Genomic DNA, 6,732 nt, shown 5'->3' on the forward strand with positions numbered 1-6,732 from the left:
TCCAGCTCTCTTGAGTGTCTAAGATGATAATCCTTGATGGGTTTAGCACAGTTTTATTAATGATTGGCAAAGTACTCAGCGTAGATAAACTGTTTAAATAATTGGATAAGTGCAGTAAGATAGAACCTAAAGATCAAAACTAGAGTGTGTAATTCATTCAGCTTCCCTGAATATAAAAAATGAAAGAAAAAGACTCTGCTGATATAAATTAGCACTGACTTTGAGCAACACCAATGTGCATCAATCTGTACTCTGCCCCTGTACAAGCACACAAAGGATGGCTTAGATGCCAAACAACACAAAAGGCCAGGTGCACTACACCGTGAACACCTCCATGACTTGCACAGGATAAAGTACCTGAAACCAGAACAAGTATATCATCTTGGTAATTCTGGTGGATGTTAACTATGTCTCAGTCTTTCACACTACTAAGAGACAAAGACTGGCAGTTCACTGGCTTGGCTGTGAACTGTTCCTCTTGTTTTTTTCTTCTGATCTATGATGATTATGTTGCTACATGTGGCTTTGCATATTTCTCTCATGCCACTGGTTCTCTTTCAACAGTTTCTTCAAACACTCTGTAAGTTTCCTTACAAACCGATACACTGACATGCTTCTTTACACAAACATCTTACAGCTTTGCAGCTCCCAGTATCAGAAAGGGCAAAAGAGAACTAAAACAACTGCAAAGTTCAGAAGTTCCCTTGTTCTGTTTCATGCTGTCAATAATGTGATTCTTTTCCACTCTTCTGATGTTCACTCAGGGCATCACTTGCAACATTTTCAAAAATTTCATATATAGAAGGAAACAGTACTTTTATAGTGAGGTATCCTCTCTCACACAAATAGGCATAACAAGTGATAGAGTGACTAGAAATTTTTTCCTATTTGTTCATACCTAACACTGGGCACATTTCTTTGGAGTGAAAGTAATTAATCATTGTGAACAACTTACTTGAATCCTCCAGCAGTGGCCTTTGTACACCTTGAAGCTGGAAAACTGTAGAGATCTATGTAGAAGCATACGTATATGAAATGCATATCTAAGTATGTCTTAGAAAGGTAAGATAAATTGTTCAGTGAAGAATTACACTTGGAAAGTCTTGGTCTTTTGCTATGAAAGGAAGACAAACTCAAACTGTTTTAATCAGCCTGTGCTCCACGGATCTGTAGGGTACTAGGTAGGAATCTGCCAGAAGTAAATAAGAAAAAACATGTTATTCATAGCCTTAAATTTGCTACAAGGGGAACTTATCTCTGCTGAAAAATATGCAGGGGGTATGCGAATCTCAGTGACTGGAAAACCCTGGGCATACATGCTGAAAATGGCTTCTTCTGCCATCTCACACAATTTTCCTGTGAGTCTCTCTACACTTGTTTTCCTTCAAAGTTTCATTGAAAAAAACCCCAAACCAACCAACAAACTAAAGAAGAATCTCAGCTTTCATTCAAAGCAGAGAGCAATTTTCTGTCCCTCAGCTGCAGCAGAAAGCTTGAAAATGTCAAATGAGTGTAATCCAGAAATCGAAGGCCAAATGGACTGTATTTTTGCTTTCCATCTTAAATCCTTTGAGCCTACCAACCTCAGTTAGTTGCCATGAATTTATTTTCTAGTACTACAGAAGCTGACTTTCCAGCCAGCCAGTAACATATACATAATATTATCATAATTTTTGTTACTTTATTATAGTCATATTTAGCAGAGCAATCATTGCATAACTTGATATATAACACCTCGTTGTATTCTATTTCTCTAGAAACTTTCCCCTTCTTCCCCTCCCCCCCCCCCCCCAATGGGGAAAAAAGTGTACAGAAGATTAATAAGACAGTTTGTTGGTAGCTTTAATTACCTAGATATTTTTTCCCCATCTTACAGTTCTGCACAGAGCAAAAGAAAGGAACTCACTGTGCATTTCACACACAAACACAGCCAAATATTTTGGTTCTGCTCCCAGAACTGAATCACCGACACTGCTGTGAAGCAGCTGAGAGCTGGAAGTGTAATCTTGGTATCAACATACCAGGAAGCATACAAAGTAGCCCAGCCTGGTGTCTCAAATTCCTGGAGCTGGAGCTGCTATGAGTAACTTTCACAATCTAGGCCAGGTTTTGCCCACTGGGGGGTTCATTATTGCAGTCACCTTTTCTTTCTTACAGATCTCTAGCTCTGCTTCTGCCTGTGTACTTCTTTCTTCTTGTCCTTTGCCTCCCTCCTATCTTAATCTCCCTCTTTCTCTCCCTACCTCTTTTCTTACATCATTTTTGCTTTGTTTTCTTTTTTCCTTAAAGCTTCTTCAGACAAGATAACAATTTACACTGAAGATAGGTGTTTCCAAGAGATATAGGAAAGGGTATGACTTAGCACAGGCATCAGGACTGCAGATTGAGGATTGCAGCAGAGTATCTTCTACTTCACTCCAGTTAAAGACCTGGCTATATTTATATCCAGAACTGGTAGAACTGAGGAATGAACACCTCCCATCTCCACTCTCTGATATAATTAAAGAGGATAGAAGTAACAAGTTGAAAGTATCAAAATACAGTTATGTCCCTTTGTATATTTTAAATACAAACATATACTGGTGCATATGCTGTTTCACAGTCTTTAAAGTATACCCGATATCTTATATTAAATCTTAAATAAAAAATTATCTTCACTCTGACCTCCATACTGCCCATAAGCCACAACCTAGGGTGCCTATGTTATTTGTAAACTTTGCCTGAGTTTCAAATGCAGGTATTATCTAATTTCTCTTTTCTCACTACCTTTTGTAAGTGTTTGTTACTTTACAGATGGGGGAAGCTAACTCAGTATGAATATATTTGGTAATGTACTTTAGCACCATCAGTATCTCAGTGATATGGTTCTTAGTGCACAGCTATGACCTCCTACAAGTCCTCAGCCAACAGATGTTGATAGTGTAAGACACCCTTCTGTTCTTGTCCCTTGTAGAGTAGCATGGCTACAGAAAGTAGAATGGGAAGAGACAAAGGGGATAGGAAGGACCCTTGTGATCTCCATGCGTCACAGTGAACCATGTTTTTAAGATTTTGTTGTAAAGAAAGGGAAAAAAAGTAGCAGCTCAAGGATGTGAACATCCAGTATCTTTGTCTTCATTTCTGTATTGCTACTGGCACTCAGGGTGCAAACCTTCCCTTTTTTCCAACTTATCTTTGAAATGCCCAACACTGCCATCAGAAAAGACAGTGACTCTGCCTTGCACTATGGAAACAAATAAATATATAGCAAGTAAAAAGTTCAAATCCAAGTCTTGGCAGCTAAGAAACACAGGTTTTCACCTAATCCGTTCCCCTTTCAAAGCCAGGAAGAGGCCTTGCACTGGAGGTTTTACAATCTAAATAGAAATAATATATAGAGAAATTTCTCTTACAACCTCCCAAGCTGTTGCATCTCCATTATCTATATTCTCTGACCTTGACAACTTGAGTCTTTTTTTGTTTGGCTCACCTTTTCATTTTGGCCTTTGCACACTATTCTATATATCTTTCCCCATGTGTCTGTGGTGCATCTGGCAAGTTCTTTATCTCAGATTCTTTCATTATCACTATTCTGCTGCTCTCTATTATTAGGTGTTCAGAAATTGATTTCTGCTTTCGTCCTGCCCATTGCACAAACATCCTTTTCCAACCTATTCAGTTTGCAGATAGGTTTGCTCCTGCTTTTTCCGTGGGGAGATACTGCTTCCCACAAGCTGGGAAGAAACTGCCCTTTCTCTCCATTATCCCAGGTCAAAACCTTTCTTAAGTCTTACCTTTGCCTTGACACTTCTAAGAAATATTGATAGTCATATGTATAAGAATACATGTTCCCTTACAGAGCAATAAAACATCAATATTTCCCTTTACTTTCTGATCTGTTATAGCCATTTCTTGTCTCTAGTCTCTTGTTGAAACTAAAATCTACTTTAGATCCGCATATTAAAAGTTCTTAAAGTCAGATCTTGGCTTATGTGAAAGGTTGTAAGTGTCACCACTGAAATAGTGAGGATAGATGGAAAAGTGTTATTATCTCCCTCTCACAGAGAGCTGAATCAGGAAGCCAGCAAGCAACACACTGGCACCAGAACTGGCAAATTAGTGCCCATCTTCCAAATTCTAAAATGGGCTTTCCATAGGAAAACAGTCTTTCTTGGTTACCAAATATGCATTGGAACTGTGCATTGCACCTCTTTTAATGTTATGCTGTGTATGTATGTGATTAACCTGATGTCATGTTATTGGACTTTCATTGCCATTATTTACTGTCAGTGAAGAGGTCTTTCTGTTAACCCTTTAGCCATGATACATTTAAGCAAATGGTATTGTTCTGCCACTTTTCAGAATCCTCCATTTATCATTCCAGGAGTGAGAGGTAAAAATAAACAACTTATTCATTTAATCAATATGATGGCCAGTTTTCTTTATCCCACATTCCCCTTTATTCCCCTTTACTCTCCCAGAAGTTGTCTTCATGATTTCAGAAACGCCTGACTTCCAGGGACTTTTTACCCATTTAGCTATTCACTTTCCAGTGCCTTCACTTCTTTGCTTGTAACAAAGACAGATGTGTGTTGATTTTTGTTAAGCTGTTCAATTTCAGGTGTAGTGTCTTATTTATCTATTTATTTTATTTTACTTGCAGCTACTGAAGTATAAATATGGGCAATACCAGTATTTCACACTGCCTGTTTTGTTCATACGTTACAGCACCTTACCAAACTATGCATATTGGTAAACTTTAATAGTTCCCAAGTCTCCAATAACCCAGGTTGATTTGAAGAAGTTTACACTGGAATTTAATAATATTTTCATTGCTAATATGCATATAGTAAACCTCAAATCTGCAAGTAGCAAGAATTTTTAATAAAAAATTTCCAGCTTTTAGTAAGATGAACTGTACCTACACCATGTTATAACAAGACCTGCTTAAGATTTATAACTTCTGTGAATGGGTGAGTTTTATTATGTCTGTTTAATAACAGAATGGATTAAGGCAGAAGACAAGTCAAGCCAGCATTTCTTGATGTACATGCTTAGTCCCTTCTGTGTGCCCTGAGACCTTACCACTTCATTTTATCTTTGGAACTGCAGTACCTATACCCCAGGGAGACTTATAGAGAAAATCATACCACTGATTTAAGGGTCTAAAAACACATTTAGATATCTACCTTCAGGGGCTAAATTTTATTGAGAACAGCATGTTCTTTGAAAGCAGTGTTTCAACGCCCAGGACGTCACATCACACTGGGACTCAGCTGGTGTAAACTGGACTGGAAGGGTCCATTAACTTCCCCATGGGGAGTTAAGCATTACCGATGTGTGATCTCTTAGAAATGATGCAGTTCAGGAAGACTGTCCATGTGAGTGTGTAAAGTACAGTGTTTGGTAATAGCAGGAGTGCTAGCAATTCAGCACTATCGGTTTTAAACTCAGATAATTGTTTCCCAACTACTCCGTCTGCCCAAGTTATGACTGATTATAATAGTTGTCCTCGGTTTCCTTACGTGTAGACCTGCACCATTTCATAGTCCCTCTGATCTGCCTGCATCTCTTCCATCTCGGAGGGGGGGGGGCGGGGGGTGTGGGGGGGAGTGGGGCGGGCCAGGGTGCAGGCTGCTTCTACCTGTGGTGACACAGTGCATTTCTTTCTGGAGTTTGAAATCATGTGGGAGCCCATGCTGTGAGCGGGCTCTCTCACAGCTAGTTCACAGCCCACCGGGCTCGGTATGAGGCTCCCCGGCAGCCACAGGCCAGACTCGGAGCCAACTGCTGCCCGAACCAAGGCACCAGCCAGGCCCAGGCACCACTGTGGTGTTTTAGGGCCACAATCGGACAGGGCCGCTCGCCTCAGCTCGCCCAGCCGTGCACAGCCCACTACAACAGGCCACGCGGCCGTCACGTGCGCCCTGCCCCCGCCCCCACCCAGCACGCAGAGGCGGGCGCAGGCTGCCCGCAGGTGGCACGAGCCACTGTGAGGAAAATGTCTCCCCAGGCGACCTCTGGCAGGCCGCGCCACCGGGCAGAGAGGGGCGAGCCGGGAACCCTGCTGCTGCCGGGAGGAACTGCGGGCCGCTGGCGACCACTGTCTCTTGTGACACTGTCCCGGTGCGCACTGAGTCCCATCATTCCTTGTCCTTCCTTCCCTTATGGCTGTTTTCTACTGAATACCTCGTGCCAGTAACCGTCCATGACTGGCAGCATTTCCCTCAACCAGGCCTTCCACACACAACAGGTGCCACGTCAAGAACCACCCCCCCCCCCCCCCCGGGTGCAGGCAGCCCCGGGCCGGAGCGTTCCATGGGAGCTGTCCTGAGGGGAGTCAGTCTGTGCTCTGGGGAAGGAGCAGCCATTATCTGTCCTGTCCTGAGGGGTGCCAGGCTGCGCTCTGAGGGAGGAACAGCCATTATCTGTCCTGTCTTGGGGCTAGCCAGGCTGCTCTCTGGGGAAGGAGCAGCCATTTTGGGTGCTGTCCTGAGGGGAGCCAGAATGCGTTCTGGGAATGAGCAGCCATTATGGGAGCTGTCCTGAGGGGAGAAGGACTGCGCTCTGGGGAAGGAGCAGCCATTTTGGGTGCTGTCCTGAGGGGAGCCAGGCTGCTCTCTGGGGAAGGAGCAGCCATTTTGGGTGCTGCCCTGAGGGGAGCAGGACTGCACTCTGGGGAAGGAGCAGCCATTATGGGTGCTGCCCTGAGGGGAGCCAGAATGTGTTATGGGAATGAGCAGCCATTTTGGG

General features: G+C 42.9%; 1 long non-coding RNA gene across 1 annotated transcript; it reads right to left on the reverse strand.

Annotated features, from left to right (window-relative positions):
* Positions 1-1,775: 1,775 nt before the first annotated feature.
* Positions 1,776-5,573, reverse strand: LOC308060152. The gene is made up of 2 exons (XR_013926622.1): positions 4,907-5,573; positions 1,776-4,834 (listed from the first exon to the last, which is right to left on the reverse strand). It is a non-coding gene; the product is annotated as an uncharacterized lncRNA (long non-coding RNA).
* Between the last annotated feature and the right edge of the window lie 1,159 nt (positions 5,574-6,732).

This window comes from Falco punctatus (assembly GCF_963210335.1).
Source record: "Falco punctatus genome assembly, chromosome: 1".
Lineage (NCBI taxonomy): Eukaryota > Metazoa > Chordata > Aves > Falconiformes > Falconidae > Falco > Falco punctatus.